The sequence below is a fragment of the Dermacentor variabilis genome, chromosome 9, assembly GCF_050947875.1.
Source record: "Dermacentor variabilis isolate Ectoservices chromosome 9, ASM5094787v1, whole genome shotgun sequence".
Taxonomy (NCBI): Eukaryota; Metazoa; Arthropoda; class Arachnida; order Ixodida; family Ixodidae; genus Dermacentor; species Dermacentor variabilis.
Genome location: NC_134576.1, coordinates 121516061 through 121534847, shown reverse-complemented (window position 1 = coordinate 121534847; position 18787 = coordinate 121516061). Strand labels below are relative to the sequence as shown.

Here is an 18787-nt window from a genome sequence, read left to right as displayed (position 1 = left end):
AGTGTTGTGCATTGTCAATAAGCAATTGCTTTAATTTTTGAATGCATGGTCGCACTTTTCTCAGCCTACTGAAGTATTGTCCCGTTATTCATGCCCACTTAAGCAGTGGGGCCGGTGGGGGGAGGGTATTCGCTGCCTTTTCCCCTTACGTTTCATGGCTAATCGTGCACAGCACGAAATGTGTAGTATTCGAAAACGATATTCGGGAAAATACTTGCACTTTCCAATGGTGACTGTTCGATTCTGAGTACCTAATAGAATGGGACAATATACGACTGATTACTATCGGCTACTCGAAAAATTTTGAATATTCGCGTGCCCCTAGTGCGGCGCTTTTTGTGTGTTGTAGTTTCGTTTGTTCCACTGTGACGTCACAACGCCTTTCCCGTGTCAGTGGCGTTGTGTGCTTTGGTACGAAATATATCGCTATAGAGCTCGTGCAGTGCCGCGCTATGACAACTTCGTCGCGTCGGTCCCTCCTTTCGCGCTTTTTTGTGAACTGAAGCATGTTAGAAAAATTTTAGAGGCCGCTCAGGCATGCAGCAGGTTATCTTTCTTGGCACTAAATTACGCACGATATAAATATTTATTTATTTGGCCAGGTGACAGAGAGAGCTCCCCAGCAAGAACGCAATGTGGAATGGCGACGTTCATGTATACAGACGAATGTGATGAATTGTACGTACTTCGCTCACAGTATTGGTACACGCACAATTGCCGTATTCGTTTACTTGGCATATGCTGTAGCTTCATTATCGTCATCATCAGCCTATATTTATCTCTGCTGCCAGGACGGCGAAGGCCTCCCGGGCTCCAGCGATCTCCAATCACCCCTATCTTGCGCTAGCAGATTCCAACTTGCGCCTGCAAATTTCCTAATTCCATCACCTCTCTTAACTTCTTGCCGTCCTCGACTGTGCTTCCTTTCCCTGGGCACCCATTCTGCAACTCTTAATTGTCCAGCGGTTATCTACCCTACGCGTTAAATGGCCTGCCCAGTTCTGTTCTTTTCTCTTTACGTCAACTACAGAATATCGGCTACCCACGTCTGCTCTCCCATCCACACCGCTCTCTTCCTGTCTCTTAACGGTACGTCTAACGAAAAATTTAAACATGCGTGGACTAACGGCACAGAGAGAGCATGACACAAGGGCATGCGCAGTTTTTGTGTCGTGTTGTCTCTGTGGTGCTTAGTCGGCGCAGCTTAAAGGTTTGTTCAGATGCACCAACTCGCCCAACAACAAGTCCTTCTGCGGTACGTCTAACATTTGCCGTTCAATCGCTCTTTGCGCGGTCCTTAACTTGTTCTCGAGCGTCCTTGTTAACCTAAAAATTTCTGCCCCATGTTAGCAGAGGCATGATGCAATGATCGTACACTTTTCTTTTCAACGGCAGTCAAGATTTGGTAATGCTTGCCATATGCTCACCAACCCATTTTCATTGCCCTGTAAATTCCGTTCTCATGATTAGGGTCCCCTCTGAGTAATGGACATAGTTTCATAACCGCAGTTAAATGGGGAAAGTATAGGCAACATTAGGGCCTGCTTTCTCAAGATACAAAACTTTTACGAAAATTGCCTGTGACGAATAGCGCAGTTCTACTCCTTCATCCGGATTACTCGAACAGACGCCCATTACTTGCACGAGAAATCGAAATGCACAATTGACTAATTAACAAAGTTTCTCTAAATGGGTTTGTGACTGATCACTTCACAGTACACGTTGAAATTTACGAACTGCATGCATGTGGCCCGGCGAGTTGCAGGGCGCGTCCGCTTGGAACGAATCGAGTAGGCGCACGCCTACGTTACTACGTTACCCCAACAAAAAGAGCTGCCGTCATTCCTGGTGTTCTTAGTGCGTGTAACCACTTATCAAGTATTCTTTATACAGGGCGCATTGTACTTGAATGCGGAAGAAGCAGCTCGGCCTTCTTCTTCTTTATCGTTTACGCCTCGGTAAAACTTTCACGCAAATACGCAGTGAATAACTGTCAGGCCGCCTGCAGTGTCAGTCGTGTATCGCTACGAGCGAAACAATGGGTGAAGGCCCGAAATCCACCCCATCCTTTCCGCCGCACGTGCAAACGTGGCACGCACACACATACACACGCATGCACACACGCACGCAGGCGCACACATTCAAGACGAGGTCATCTTCATCAACACGCCCCTCAGCGCCCATCCTTGAAAGCGCGACGCCCTTCCTACATTTAGTGTTCCTGGGCGTTTTTTCGGGGTCACCCACCTATAGCTAGCTCCGCTGCGATATGACAGCAGCGAGAAACGAACGACCACGCACAGAGGCGCTCACGTGCGCGCGTACGCTCGAACAAACGCGCGGACGCCGTATACACGAGACACGCCGCCCGTCGACGCGCTGTTGCTACGGGCAGCGCCGTCGTCGCTGCTGACGTCATCGGCGTCACCTACTCTGATTAGTCGCCTCCCACGGCGGCGATAGCCGGGCGGTGTCCAGCAGGGGGTTCCTCTTGGTCGTCGACAGCCCAACGCTTCGCTTTAGATCGTCGCACTCCTCCTTATATGCTCGTTCTTTTCCTTGAGTCGAAGATTTGTTACTTTCGCTGCGCTAGAATGAATAAAGAAACAAAGAAAGATGAAAGCTGCAACGACGGGTGATACCCACGCATACTTCCAGCGGGGTGGGTGGGATACAGAGCGAAGGCGGTGTCCGTTTTTCGCAATGCAGGTCATTGGAGCAGCGCTCTATAGTTGACGGCCGCTCGCTGGCACTGTTTTGAGACGCTCGGACCGCTCCTGTCGCTTCGCGTCCGTGTAGTTGACTGGCCCGCAGTGATTTCACTAGTTCCATGCAGTGCAGCGCAATGCACCGAACGGCTGCACAGAACTCAGTCACACAACGCTTTGCGCCGCATGAGAAACTAGTCATGTGTTTTCCGAGCCGCGTTTGTATTACGACGCACGCTATATACAGCTGCTTTTTGCGAGTGGCTCCGGCTTCGTAACCTTAGCGAGAGCAGACGTTGATGACACGGATAAAGGCACAAATCATTGCGCTTGCCCTAGGCTTCATATCCCAGAGTACGAACAGACGACAATGAAGCAGCTAAAGGACTGAACCGTTGGCAAACGCTTCGTTATCGTTGTCTGGTTCCTGCAGCCCATGTCAGCTGATGGTCTGCAGACAGCACATGAGGTACTGTCGGCCATGCGCTCATGTATTCTGTTGATCACGCTGATGCCCGTAGACGTCGTCGTGTCTAGCGCCAAGTCACGCGAAATCTCGCAAGTTTAGGTCCCCGAAAGTGACTGACCGCGAATATCACTCCAGATACAAGCACATGTGCACCGCCGAGTGTACAGCGTCGTCTGCCAAGCGGGTGCTCATCGGTAAGTGAACTTGCTTAGTTCGACATGGTAAATTTATTGTAAGTTCGACATGGTAAATTTATTGTAAGTTCGACATGGCAAACGAGCTCTTGCGGTTACGAATGCCCAATCACTTCATGCGCAACGTAGTCATGCGCTTCGTCCTTTGGTATATGCCCGTTAGGCTTAGACTCGTCTGAAACACTTGCACGTCCGAAGGATGGCGTACGTGAACGGCAGCCTTCGATATTCCTCAAAGGCTAGAAAAGACAAAAACGACAGAATCGAAGTTTCCATGCTATCGCTCCTCGTGACGTCATGAAGTTTGAGCACCATCTGCAACGAGACTATGGGCAATATGTCTGTTCAATTCATCTGCACACCCCTGTGAACCAGTTCACACTGGGATCATAGAAGTCCGGAAATTGTGCCGTTCAAGTTCAGCGGTGCAGGCGCAGTGCAACACTGTGTCGGAAACAAATGCCGAGGGCCAGACACGGTGCAGATGTTTGGCTTTGTACGCCTATACGAGAGCTGCAGAACTGCAGGTATATGTTCGGCTTCTGAGGCGTAAGCACTTCCCGCTTTGCGTAGACACAGCAGAAGTGCGTTATAGCGGTTTCAACGGTTACCAACGTCCGTGTGCTGCGTCGTCTGCTCCGCTGCATACTTCACACCAGCACCAAGTCGGCACCGTCAGTAGGGAAGGTGCAGAAAAATAGTGCACCAGCTTTATACCTTTCCTGCACATCTTGAAAATATATGGGGATTGGTCAGAGGGTGCCGTTGCGGCATTACAGAAACGAATAACAGCGTGCAGCAGGGTGTAGAACTGGCTCAGGTGGTTCAGGCGAATCAGATCTAATCGTTTATCGATAACAAGGAAACGAGGATAAACTTCTTTGGCGATAAACGAGGAGTGCTTTGCAAACTGATAGAACCGAAGACCCCACCTATTGAAAACACCCCCTTTTAAAAGGCGAGAACGGGTCCGAACATGAAGAATACTTTAAAATCCGTGACGTTGTGTCGACGTGCCCGCTTTGCTCCGGCTTTGGCGTGAAATTCAAACACGCAAACTTTTGCCTTCATTGAAGTTTCTGAGAGCAGCTACGAAGACAGAAGGCTCAAGAACATAAAAGTGAAAAAGAGGACAGTAACTTCGTTTTCTCTCCAAGTAGCACACTTTTTTCTCTCTCTCTCGCAATTAATACAAATCGATTCTTGCTGATCCACTGCACTCGATTGAACTTAGCGTTGCTCCACAGTGTCCATTGAACTTGACTAACACGCAGGACTTAGCTGCTGCTTTTACCTTGTTCTCTTTTTCCTCATCGTCTTGAATTCCATTTACCGCCTTCCCCGTGTTTTCCATGCAGGGGCCTGGTGCGATTTCATCATGCTCTCATAATTAAGGAATGATAAAAGGAAATACTAAGTAGTCTTCAATGGAAAACTCTAGAAAATCACGTCTTCGTCAATCGTAGCGAGAACAAAGCTTTTGTAAGCGAGAAAATGATGCCAATGGAAGATTGGAGTGGTGTCACCCTAGTTTTAACTCTAGTATGGCTCATGTGACATCAGCACTGGCTGATTAACAGAGAACGCCGGAGAGGCAAGTCACGTGGTGATTACGTCAACTCCTCCGTCGCGGCGCAGGATTCAAATCGAGGCGCAGCATGGAACCTTCGATGGCAATTTCTAACGCAGGAACGTCGTACATTGGCAATGAGATAGGGATCATGTATGCACTTATAGAGAATAATACATCCATCTAACTCGGTGGAATATTTTCTTTCAGTGTTCATTTAAATACTACTAGTTCCTTGCAATAGACGCTGTCTTCAATATGTCTACACCTGACGAGACGTCTGGTGCCAAGAAAGCCATATTCAGGACTTCCTCCATAGGACCCTCGGTATACTGCGTACTAATTCCCTGTGTATTGTAGTGAACGTTGAAAGGGGGAGGGGGGTTCGTGTCAGCAATAAATAAATAAATAAATAAATAAATAAATAAATAAATAAATAAATAAATAAATAAATAAATAAATAAAAGAGCCGGCTGCATGTTTCATAGAATAGAGGAGGGTTCACCATTCTTGCACTACTATGCAGGGTGTTTCTCTCTCTCTCTATATATATATATATTTTAAGGCTATACAGGATTTCGCCTATTGCAGATATCACAATTAAAGCCCATGAAATAGGTTAATCGAAGAGGCGTACGTTACTTCCAGGGAGAAATCATAACACATAACGGACCAATTAACAAAGTGGCACAAATAAGTACGTTTTACCAATTAAACTGTGCACGTATTCTAATTTACGAATTGTGGCCGTTGAGTTTGCCACCTAGGCACGCATAGGCTTTTAATGAACCCTGCAGAGGATGGGGCACCGGTTTCGAGATTTATGCGCCATGAAACTTACGGTTGGTTCACCATCTCTCCTACGGTTGGTTGATGCGACGCGTAGCGTTCGCAAAATAGGTGATGTCTAAAACGTGGCGGCCATGACGTGCTTTCGGCTCTGCAATTACTTTCGACCCACGCAGAGGGTAAAAGCACAAAACACTTCTTTTTTTTTAAGCTCCGGCTCACTTGAAAGGCTCCTTGTCTTTGAAAAAAAAAATCCAAGTGGCTCGCTGTGATGGCCGGACATTTGGACGCACAGCGCAACTATTTCCGCGGTTTCGTCGCTCAAATACTTGCGACAGCTATCAAAATGAAGTGATCGGCAGCCAGGACTAAACGATCAACGTGACCACAGCACCAAGCGGAGGAGCCGCCGTTAACCTGGATGTCGTAGCCATCTTTCAGTGTCGCAAGCCGAAGCAGCGGATTCTGGAGTTGCCAATTGGTGAGACAGTGTGTAGACTTTACATCGCTGCACGCATTTTCGAAACTCAGCGGATTTGAATCTCGGTGGGGGTGAACCAGTTTCGGTTTATAACGGCGCGAGAAGGGTGTGTGTGCAGGGGGGGGGGGGGGGATGAGGTGGATTAGGAGGGTGCACGTCAACAGACGAAAGAGCAGACGACGCAGGCGAACACACCCTGTCCGTGTATATAAATACATATACCACACTCGCCTCCGAGTCGTCTTCCATGCATTTCGTCTGGTCGCGGAAGACGGGCTTCTCAGGTCATTGTAGGCGTGGGAAGCGAAAAGGCCAGCGAGAAAGAAAGAATTGAACCAAGCAAGAAAGAAGGGGGGAGAAAGAAGGAATGGGTAGGCGTGGGAACAAAAGAAATGAACGAAAGAAAACGCGGACGAAATAAATGAACAAATACAGACGACGAGAAGTAGAGCGGCAAACGCCGCGATGGCCTGTACTGTCTCCTACAACGCGTCTCGAGCTTGCGTCGCACGTGGGAACGCGCGCGCGCGCGCACTTCGACTGCAGTAAAACGGGATGATCGCCTTGCGATGGCTGCAGTGGACGGCTTATCGCTCGCTCGGCTTGGCTGCGGAAGGCTTGGCCGCAGCCGCCTTCTGTGGGGATTTATTGGCATACGCACGCGGTTCACCGACTTTGCGCGCATTATCGCACCCGAGTGCCCCTGCTTGAGATGCCCGCCGCTCGTGCAAGACCGGTCTCGCGCGCGTGCGGAGACGATCGCAGAGCGCGTTGAGTGCTGGAAGCATTGCTCGTCGACCGAGTCCGCAACGGAGATTCAGCTGCGATACGACGGCAACGTTGGCCCGGAGTCTGGGGCTGCCCTGGTAACCCGCCGGAGTTGGAGACCCACAAGGGAAGCTCGTCTTCTTTACTACGGTAGCTGCTTCGGAATGTAAACAGCGCGGCTTTGGACGAGGTCAATCACCCAAGAGCAGACTAGGACAAGCAGTGCGACATCGGACGAGGATAGAAATATAAGGGAAAGACAGGACAGGCATTGAAGACTTAACCAGAAGAAAAATCCGGTTTGCTAGCCTACGCTACGGGTAGGGGGACGTAGAAAGACGATAAATATAAAGGGCACATGTACACAATCACTGCTATTCACACCACAGGATAACAGTTAGCCCTCGTCAGGGTCCTAGAGTCGTTCGTTGGTTCGTTGGGCACACATCGAAGAGCAGGCGAGGTCAAGTGCCCGTCCTTGCCTGCTCTTCGGTGTAATCACTCGTTCAAGGTCGGACTGCTACGTCTTGAATCACGCAAAACCATCAAGCCTAATGTTTGACGTAGCTAGTTGGATAAAGCGCATATAGAACGAGGGACAAAGCGAAGGGGACAATTCAAGGGGCACTTATAGTTATCCCTACGTGAATGAATGCGAAGGCATTGCGACTGCCGTGCGATGCTTAGACATTGTGCCACAACTCAAGGTCGTGGGTTCGCCTCCCACAAAAGGTAGAGAGTTCGGCTCCCAACGAAGGCAGTATGGTAGAGTGTCTTGATTAACGCTACCTTAAATTGCGGTGCCTTAATTAACTTAGAATTAATTAACATCAATATCGTGGGTTCGAGGCCTTGATTATCCATACCTTAATTAACTTAGCCTTATTTAACACCAAAGGCCATGGGTACGACTCCCACCAATGGTCATGGGTTCGACTCCCACCAAAGGCCGAGGGTTCGATGTCATTTTGGATCGTCTTTGGTCACGCCAACGCCGACAGCTATGCCGGATTTTCCGTCCCATGAGCCATATAATGCTTTCGCATTAATGACAGGACGCAAGTCCTTTGTTTCTTCCTTGCCTTGTCTAATCGTGTTACGCTTCCATTAAAAAAAAAAAAATAACCAGTACGAACTCGCACGCTTTGCAACTGTTATTGTAGTTCCTTTTTTGTGACTCATTGCGAACAACAAGCGTAGCGTGCTGTCGACGAGGACAACCTGAGTTACAAGGCGCATTTTGCCTAAACCTCACAGCAGTTTATTGGCGAGTTCGTGCCCATTTCTATACCAGGCAACTGAGTTCACTCCGCATCTCAAGGAACGACAAGAACAACAACACAACAACAGAACTGTAACATATTGGCTTATTGGCAACCATAATTTTTTTTTAAATTTGAAATACTGCAAGCCAACGGGTGACCTTTATCCCTCTCCCGACCCCTGCTCTCCGGACCTGCGCTTCCTTCTACACACGCTTTCCTTCTCTCCTCCTCCTTGCTGTATTTACCTTCTCCAATTATTGCCCTCTTCAGTTTAACGTGTGATAACGCCGTCCAACCATACAAGGTGGTTGAATTAGGCAAAAAACTTAGTCTTTTCAAAAAGATTGAGCCTTCATATGGCCGCTTGTTATATAATCTACTTCTTCTGACCAAAACAACGAAAGAAGTGTTTGAAAGGATTTGGGAACATCTAAACTAATGTGATTTGCTGTGTAGCGTTCCTGCGTAGAAATACTTCTTGTTGAGTTAAGTGGTGAAATGAAGCTATCAGAAGAGGGGCACACTAAAACACACGTACACATAGAAGTAGAGACACGCATACACATGTAATTGCAGAGAACAGGCGCCCGCATTGCCCATACGTCGGTGAGCATGCATGTTAATTTTGCGACCCTATTCTGATAGCCATCTTTGAAACGTGCCTACCTGTAACAAATAGCCACGCCGCAACCGAACAACACAATGAACGAGCCCAGCTGACATCCAGACTCGGCGACGCCGCTTCGGACTCGCCTTCTTCAAGGCGTCTTGGCAAACGGAATCCGGAACTAGCCACTGACAGGCGAAGGCTGTACGGGACGGCGGAAAGCGAAAGCATTGTCCGTGTGTGTCAGTGTGTGTCCGTGACGCTCTGGCACGTTGACCTTCGTGCGCAAGAAAAAAACAAAGGCGTATACTCCGTTGTTGCTCTTTCCTTACCGCGTGGGCATGCATGCACTGACCGGGTGCCGACCTAGTGCGCCGTCGAACCACGATCACGGCCGCTCATTCAGAACGCGCCCGGAAGCTGTGCGCGGCGGCATCGCAATCCACGCTTGATCGGTCACTGCGCCTGTGGAGCGAGGTCGCGGCGAACTGTCGGCCCGCCCGCCCGCTCGCCCTCCCTCCCTCTCGGGCGTCGTGACGTCGCAACGCTCCGGAGCAGCCGCCATTTCTGGTCCAAGGATTGGGCAGGGACACCCCTGCGGTGGCCCACGATACGTTAACGCGGCGACAAAAGAAAAAAAGAAAACGAGGAATGCCTTCATCTCGTTTTTTTTTTCAAGGTCCCGTAAAGTGTCTTGTAGTGCTTTTGTATGTGTTAGCGGACGTTGAAACGTTCGTGGAATTTCTAGAGCGACAGATCGACGTGTATCGACGGGAGTAACGGGTGGCGCGACCAGCATCGCGGGCGAAAGAAACCGGAAAAAAAAAACATGCACGTAGCGCCGAGTGTCACATACGCCGCGAAAGCGGTTGCAAGCTCGAATGTGCACTATAAAATAATTCAAGGAACTTTGGAGCACGCCTTGTCACCAAACAATAATCGTGGTGCGGAGCAGCTGGGGTCTCTGTGGGCTGAAATTTGGACGAATTTTTCCGGTGCAATTATCGAAAGAGAAAGGTAGACAGCGAGGACAGGAGAGGCAGGGAGGTCAACCAGACGAGCCCCCGGTTTGCTACCCTACACTGGGGCTGGGGGAAAGGGGAATAGAAAGAGGGAGAGAGTGAGCACCGAGTGCTGGTGGGAGGATGCACAGGGACACTATAAGCTGTATCTTAAGCCGGTGCACTTCAAGTAGTGTACTAGTGCACATATCGCTTTTCGTGCCACTGATGGATGTGGTCACGGTCCGAGTATGTTTGACTAGGTGAACGGTCTTCAATCCAACCTGTTAAAAGTTATTGTACAGAGAGGCGTTGTACGTCGTAGCGAGGGCACGTACACAATGGCTATCGGCAAGAACTACCGCGTGGTTCGAGGGCGGGGGTTGAATGTGGAAAATGCGCTTTGCGTGCGGGATGTTCCGGCACGAACGCTATGTCATGGTGATACGGTCGTAGCGTTCGTGGCTTTAAATTACAGGGAGCGCGGCGTTTAAGGAAAGCGAAGTACATGCAAGGTCGTCATCATAATCATCATTGTCGTCGTCATCATCACTGCATTTATGCCCACTGCAGAATGAAGGGCCTTTCTCAGAGGTCTCCAAATGACCCTTCCCTGCCCCAGCTGACGTCATCCTATTCCAAAATTTTCTAATTTCATCACAACCTAATTCCCTCTGCCTTCAACTGCGCTTGCCTTGTCTTGGCCAGCCATGCTGCAACTCGGATGCCTGCAAGATGAATTATGATCCTGGTTCAAGGACAAAAAAAAAAATACCGAAAGGTATCTCTTTTAGGGTGTATATTAGCTTGTTGCGTTCTGCATCCTTCACATTATTTCTCCGTATGCGCTTTCCTTGGCTTCGATGTCGGAGTACATGTGTGGTTTGCGTGTTGATGTGATTGCTGTGTATACCATGATTATCACCAAGCACCTGGAGCTAATTAAAGATTGTCTCCCTCTTTCTTTCTCTTGTCTATCGGCTTCATGATGTTGGTACTGGTAAAAAAAATATGCAAATCGAACAACGTAATTGTTGAACTCTATGTGAAGCGAAGCTTCAGGGAAGCGGCTGAACAAATGCTACACCACTAACGGCGATGCTTAAGAATAGTGGTCACTGTCATCCCTTGTAACGCGTAATTTCAATGCAATGGCTATGTTTGGCACCGCCAAGGTCGCAACTTGTTATATATCGCTCGTCACAGATAAGGAGATTTTCGTGTAAAAGTGGCGCGCGCATCCATTGCGCGTAACCATTCTGTATCTATAGCCATTCGCGGACGATGATTAGGCAAGGATAGGCACACGCCAAGCGGCACATACGGAGTCCGGTAAACCCACACAGAGTCCGGTAAATCCAAGGAGCCGCTTATAACGTAACGCGTTACTCCCCTCAAGAGGTCGGCGGGCTTTATAGAGACCCCTACGAGCGGACACGCTGTGTTCGCGCTGGCCGCGTCTTCCCTGTCCCACCGAGTCCGCGGGGTCCTTCGCACGCCGCGAATGGGAACGCCAGACTTCCCGCCGGCTGCGCGGGCCAAGGGCAGAAAGGGAGCGCGCTCGCGCGCGCCGTCTCTCCGATCTGTTACACAAAGTGCAGCGACGGAATGGCCCAAAACGGTGGCCACCACCACCTTGCCCGCCGGACAGTCGTCGTTACTCGTGGCATTGCCTTCCGCTACCGCCGCTCGACGTCGCGGCGGCGGCGGCGCGCCCAGGCCTCAGGACCGGGTCAGCTGGCTGGGCTACCCACCGAACGACATAGGCGGGGCGTGTACACCCGGGAAAGGAAGAAGGGCTGGCTCCGGTGTATGGACGCCTTGTGTTTTTTTGTTTTTCTTTGTTTGGCATGTGCCTATGCCTTCCTACGTGTGTGTGTGTGTGTGTGTGTGTGTGTGTGTGTGTGTGTGTGTGTGTGTGTGTGTGCGTGTGTTGTTGTGTGTTCGTACAAATGTGCACATGCTTGCGCTTGTGCGACCACCAGGTGTGCGTACGTATGCCTGCGTGCACACGTATATGCTACGAGTGCATTTGTATTTTGGGGATGTGTGAGTACGTCTGTGTACGTATGCCTGTGGGTATGTCTGTGGGTATGTTTACACGTGTACGCATTGCTTTCCGGTTAGTGAGACGTGTGAATGCATGCGTTTATGTCCGACTGTATGTGGTGCACACACGTTGTGTACGCGTGGAGTAAGTGTTACGTTTGTGTCTGGGTGCGCGTGCGTGTAAGCGGGTGTGCGCACGCGCACGTTCGCTTCTGCTTGTGACGTGCTAGTACGTGTGTGCATGTCTGTATGCCCGAGTGTACGTGCTGTTCGCTCGTATGTGTTACGCTGTGAACGCGCGTATCGTGTGTCTGCACGCGCGTTCCTGTAAGCCGGGTGTGTGCGCGCGTGTCGGGGGTTTTTCTCCCTATACGGGCCTGCGTGTAAATGCGTCTTTGTACGTCTGCATACGAACGCGTACATTTGTGTCTGTACGTGCGTAACCGCGTGCGCGCGTCTGTCAGCGCGCCTGCGCTATGGGGTCACTCGCATTCACGTGAACGCTCGCGCGCATGCGCGCTTACGACATCGCCGTACGCCACATCGCCAATCACGCGCCCGCAGCCATCCTGCACGCCGACTCTATCGCCCTTCGAGCGAAGGCGCGGCACACAACCGCAACCGAAGTCGGCGGTGCACAGCAGCGACGGCTGGGTGGGGGGCGGGTTGCCTCGGCGTGGCTCTCCGGGCGCCTTCTGTGCGCGCCTGGCCCCACCGCCTGCTCCAGATTCCTTTCCTTCGTTGTGCTTCTTCCTCTTCCTCGCCGGACCGGGGCAGCCTCCCCGCAGGTAGCCGCATCGGCTCCCGTCGTCGATTAGGGCGGGTCGACGCGCGGCGATCGGAACCCGCTTCCTGATGCAGGCCTGTTGCTACCGCGCCGCAACTCTTTATTCCCCGAGCCGGGTCGTAGGAACGCTCGCACGAGCGCGTGGCTGAGTTCTTGACTCGTGGTATGGGGGCCAGCGCGTATTAGCCGGAAGAGGCGTTGTCGCGGTGAAGGATACGCGGCCACCAGGAAGGCGAGGGACGCCTTTCCCTCGCCGGACGCGCGCGTCTCAGCTGATGTGGCTCGGACGGTGCGTACACGCGTAGCGTAATATAAGCGTGGGTCACGAGCCGCACACGGCGTGGCGTTGTACGCAGCTGGAAGTGTCCGCGGGAATAATGGGGGCAGCGTGTAAAACGTCATCGATGTACAGTGGTCTTCGTTTTTTCTTTCCAGCTTCGACGAGTCACGCAGCCGAGATATGGGAGGCGTATGCGAGGGCGATCGACGAGCCGCTTTTGTAGTGATTGATTGAATGAACAGTAGTCGAGAAAGACGTGTCTCGGGAAGCTATATATGTCTAAGAAAGACGAGAGCCCCGACTGGGGCCGGCGGGAGGACAGTGTAGCTTGGTGGTTCAGAAGGACTGGTTCTTGGTACAGTCGAGTAAAAAAAAAAAGGCATAAATTACCTTTGAAAATAACGAAACGCAGCACGGATGCAAATACGCGTTAGCACTGCCGTGAATAGCGTTCTTAGCAATATTTAGGCCATCTAATTCTTTTTTATTTATTTCGCATCTTTATAGCATCTTTATTTCGGTGGCTTAGTCGGTCGCGTTTATTCAGACCGCGTAACGTTGCACGGTTGCGGATTGGCCGAGTGTCGCGGTGCAGCCATCCGGACGTTCCACTCTGCCCGCGCTCCATGTTGTTGAATTCCGCCTTCCTACCTTTTCTGATTCATTCGATGAATTTTACAAGTGTCCACCCAGTGGGCACGCCCATTTAGGCGGCCTCCTAAAGTGCTGATTGGCTGAGCTGGGGCATATACCAGTGACAAACAAACAGGCGCACCCAGCCAGCCTCCTCCTCAGAACACCAGCCAATGAGCAGTCATCGATAAGGACAGTCCCTGTGTGGTCACTCTTACGGAATGCCCCACCAGGATACGCTAATGTTATGGAACGCTAATGTAATCGGCTCTGGAAGAGCCGATAAGCTTTTTCTAAACAGAAATCACGATTGTTTTCCAATGTATGCAACGTTTCTCGATTGTTGAATATGGGGACTAAGGTTAGCGGCAAGAAAGAAAATAGTTAGCATGTATATCAGCCAATCTCAAACTGATACATGAAAGACAGTGATGATATATTAACAAGCTTTATCACATATTTCGTAGGAAGCATGCTAGAAGTCTGTTTGGTGGTTGTCCTTAGTGATGATTCATCCCCGAAATCACGTTCACAGGGCTGCTTCCCGCGGAGCTGTACAAACTCCTAGCTTGTGAGAAGCCGGAAAAATGTCACGTGAGCAAGAAAAAAAATTATGGATCACTGGCTAAAAAATCCGCGCGATGAAGTTGCCTATTCATGTCGAGCATGCGCAAGGTAACAATTACTTTATAATAATCGCTAAATACGTGTTTCAGAGCGAAATCGGAGCGTAGGCTTGTGTGCTACCTTTGGTGTAATGTCTCCTATTTAACTTTGTTGTGACGACTGCTACCATCTCATCAATGCTGTAGAATTCCTCAGTGTTGCCTGCTATGTCTTCATTGATTAGAAACCCTACCCCATATTTTCTTTTATCTGGTATACCCCTGCGCGGCCGTTAGTCAGCACTGTATAAGCCTAATCAGGTCTTCTAGCCTCACTAAATATCACCTGATAGTTCCTCAGAGAGGCCTGCTAAGCTAGCCTCATTCAACAGGGTTCGACAAGTTGTTTACACTGGTGGGTTGTCCGGATCCAGAGATTCTTGGCACCCGCTGCAGTGTCACCGGCCTGACCGCCGCCTTGGTCAGCTGCTCCGCAGCCGCTGGGGACTGAGGGCCGTGGGTTAATTTCACGAATCATGAGGGAGGTAGTGGTCGAATACTGCACCAGGGAAGCCAGTTCCTGTTTTGATGAGGAAACGTCCTTTTTTGAGGCTTAGTGGGCGGTCCTAATATGGTTACACTGGACTTAGAACAGTCCCACTGGCTCTCGGCACTCTTTATTTATTTTTGCTGGTGTCAGGCGCCAGTCCAAGACTGAAAAATGAAGCGTAGTAGACTGGACGAGGATTCGAGCTTACGACCTTCAGCTTAGAAGCCCGGTGTTCTACCTCTGGTCTATGCCACCGCTCCTATCTAGGCAATATCTACTAATATCTTGGGAAATGCCTACAAAGATTCCACAGCTACCGTGTTTCTCCACCAGAAAACTAGTCACCTATCAAGAAAGGGACCAGGCAAAGAGACACAATCTCTCCAATGCTATTAAATACATGCTTAGAAGAAGTATTCAAGCTGTTAGACTGGGCAAATATCTGAACGGCAAATATCTCAAAAACCTTCGGTTTGAAGATGACATTGTCCTCTTCAAGAAAACTGGGGATGAATTGAAACAAATCATTCAGAACTTTAACCGAGAAAGTGTAAGGCTAGGGTTGATTAATGAGAAGAAGACAATGATAATGTTCAATAGCCTGGGAAGTGAACAAGAATTCATGATCGCCAATGAGCCTCTACAGTCTGTGCCGGAGTAAGTTTACCGCAGGCATTGGTAAATACTGACTGGGAGCTTACCACTGCCGTTCAAAAGAAAAGTGCAGAGTCATTGCGTTCTACCCGTGATAACACATGGAGCAGAAACTTTGAGGTTGACAAAAAAGCTTAAGAATAAGTTAAGGACCGCGCAAGGAACGATGGAAATACAACCGTTCGTCCTAGCGCACGTCGTGTCGTCTTCTCTGTCTGTGTCCCTGTTACTTGCGCTAGTCTTTTGATTAATGATGACGCACCAACTAGCCCAGCTTTCTCCCTTGACCGTTAAGGGACAGGGGTAGAGCGATGTGGATCAGAGAGGCAAACGGGGATAGCCGATATTCTATAGTTGACATATAAGGAGAAAAAGAAATTGAGCTGTGGAGGCCACGCAGTGTGTTGGGCAGATAACCGGTGGACCACCAGAGTTACAGAATGGGTACCAAGGGAAGGCAAGCGCAGTAAAGGAAGGCAGCAAATTAGGTGGGGTGATGAAATTTGGAAATTTGCAGGCGCAAGTTGGAATCAGCTCGGACAGGGGTAACTGGAGATCGGTGGGAGAGGCCTTCGTCCTGCAGTGTACATAAAGATAGCGAGATGATGATGATGATGATGACGTTTGTCAGCAGAAATTTGCGAGTACAAGGCAGGTTGCGTTGCTGGCTGATACCACGCGCGCAGCTCAAACCCTGTCGTACGGAAACGGCTGCTAAAATCCCCTTGACAGCTCGACCGTAACACGCTCACGCACTCACGCTCACACGCATACGCTCTCTCTCTCTCTCTCTCTCTCTCACACACACACACACGCTCACACTCCCACGCGCTCACACTCGCACGCTCTCACACACACACACACGCTCACACTCCCACGCGCTCACACTCGCACGCTCTCATACTCACACGCTCTCACACTCACACGTGCTCACACACACACGCTCTCACACTCACACGTGCTCACACACACACGCTCTCACACTCACACGTGCTCACACACACACACACACACACACGCTCACACGCATATATATCCACAAGACAAAAGCGGCAACGGCAAGCGGCGTCGATGCCGTCTGCTCGACGCTGCAGCAACAAACTTGGCTACGCAATTTGAGCGGGCGCGCCTGCTTGGTTATTCCGACGATTTTGTACATGGCCTCCTTCCCCCTCCTCCTTTCACCAACCTCCTACAGACACACTCGCCCTAGCGGGACAAGTAGAAGGACGCGCGTGAACGAGGACTGCGCGAAACAAAGACCAATTAAGGCCAACCGGAGTCTTTTTGAGCGAAAAGGATACGGGTGCAGGTATCGAGCGACAAAAGCGCGGCCAGACAAAATCCGATCGTTATTGATGAGTCTGCTAGCACCGGAGGGACGCTTGCAGCAAGTGCGATGGATGCGCTTATGGCGAGGAAGCGAGGGAGAAAGAGAGAGAGAGAAAAAAGGAGACGAATGTCGGAGAAGAAGTTGTTGAGATAGAAAGACAAAATAAATGAATGACAGAAAGAAAGGAGAGAACCAGAAAGTATACGGAGAGGGAGTAGAAGAGATGGAAGAGGGGAGCATAAATTAAGAATAAAGTTAGAAAGAAAGCTAGGGAGAAAAAAGCTAGAAGGAACCCACGCGTAGACAGACAGAAAGGCAGAAGCTCGCACCCACGCACACGCACTGACGCAAAATGTTCACACAAACAAACAAACAAACAAACAAACATCAGCCACAGCGTGAGATGCACTGTCCTCTTTTTCCGTTCACGAACGGGCGCGAATGGGGCGAATGAAGACCAAACAAACATCACTTAGCGCTGTAACACAGCTGGACAGGAGAACGCCCGATCGCTTATATATATATATATATATATATATATATATATATATATATATATATATATATATACGCTCCCGTGGAATGATACACCGCCGCCGCTTTTCCCGAGCCGCGAGGCAAACGTGGGCGGAAGTGGAGAGGAAGTTGGCAGCCGATCGAGGGAGGAAGTTGCTTCCATTCGAACGCAATTTGTACGCGCAGGGGTCACCTGTGCGAGCCGTCGCGTACATTGCCGGCTTTATTACCGTTCTCTGTATACGGCGTGCGTACATGGAACGCGCATTGTACTCGGCAGCGCTTGTACAAAGCGACGCGCGTATATACGCGCATTGTTGCGAGGGCCATTGTGGCCAGTTTATTATTATTATTATTTTTTTGTGGCTTTCGGCTTCGCTTATACGTTGTTCCTTATTTCCGCGTAACAGTGCTCGCAACCTCTGCCCTTGCCACTTTCGATGCGGCCTCTTTTTGTTGCAGGCACGCGGGACTTCGGATTGCGGTGTATAAGCCGCTCGTTCGATTCGCTCGTATATTGTTGCCGGCGGTTTTCGTTCGTGACAGCGCCGTCGTTTGGCCACGACACTTATTAGGGCGAATGCGCTCAGATAGCTCACGCGTTGAAATGATTCGACGAATGTCCGGCGTTATGGCGCCAAAATTCCAGCGCAAGCGTCAGTAAGCCGTCGATTTCTTTATCAATAAAAGAGCCCGATTATCTGTGTTCGCGTCGGACGGAGATCCTTCTAAATAATCGGTGTGGCCACAAAAGTGCCCGCGTGTGGTTTTCCCGATTTTGGTCATACGTATCGAGCAATGTACATGCGTCTTGCGACGTTTTGAGGAGTATAAGTACGCCTGCGAGGACTGGAAATAAGTCTGTTCTTTAAAGTTGTCTGTCTGTCTGACCTGCCTTTCCGTGTCCCTCTCATTCTGCCTGCGCTACAAGAAAGTAGAAGGCACCATATATGGAAGCCCGTGTAGCTACCCTCATGGATTGGAATGCTAAAATAATAAAAAAAATTAAGTGAACTTGCGTATGTGTCTTAATGGTCTTCATAGGCTTGCCACGACCGTTCTAACGCGCCATTAACCCCGCAGAACCAGTGGCCATCTCTAGGCGAACAAAAAGGTGAACAAGATAAAAACAGAGAGAATGAAAGAGAGAGATATATATGCAAAGGACAGAAAGGTAGGGAGGTTAACCAGAGTTGAAACCTCCGGTTTGCTACCCTGCACTAGGGGAAGTGAAAGGGAAAGTAAAGACGGAAAGAAGAGCGGGGAAAAAAGAAAGGCGTGAAGAAAAGGGAGGGAGCGGTGGACGGGGTGAGAAAAACAAGTGAAGAGAAAGCCATAGGAGGTAACGATGCATTCGAATGAGGATGTCAAGAGTGATGTAATGAATGTCTAATGAGCTCGCAGGCTTTCGCCTTCGTCCTCTTTCGCGTATGCTAAAGTGACTGTCAACTTTTGCTATGCGCCTTGGTGACTGCGTCGGCACCGGTCTGCTACCGATTCCGAGGGCCCGTAGTCTTCTACCATGGTC

At 50.0% G+C, this 18787-nt stretch overlaps 1 long non-coding RNA gene across 1 annotated transcript in view; it reads left to right on the top strand.

Annotated features, from left to right (window-relative positions):
* The window catches only part of LOC142557394 (uncharacterized), a 64154-nt gene that overhangs the window by 26977 nt on the left and 18390 nt on the right, over positions 1 to 18787 (top strand). The gene's annotated exons all lie outside the window — the stretch shown is intronic.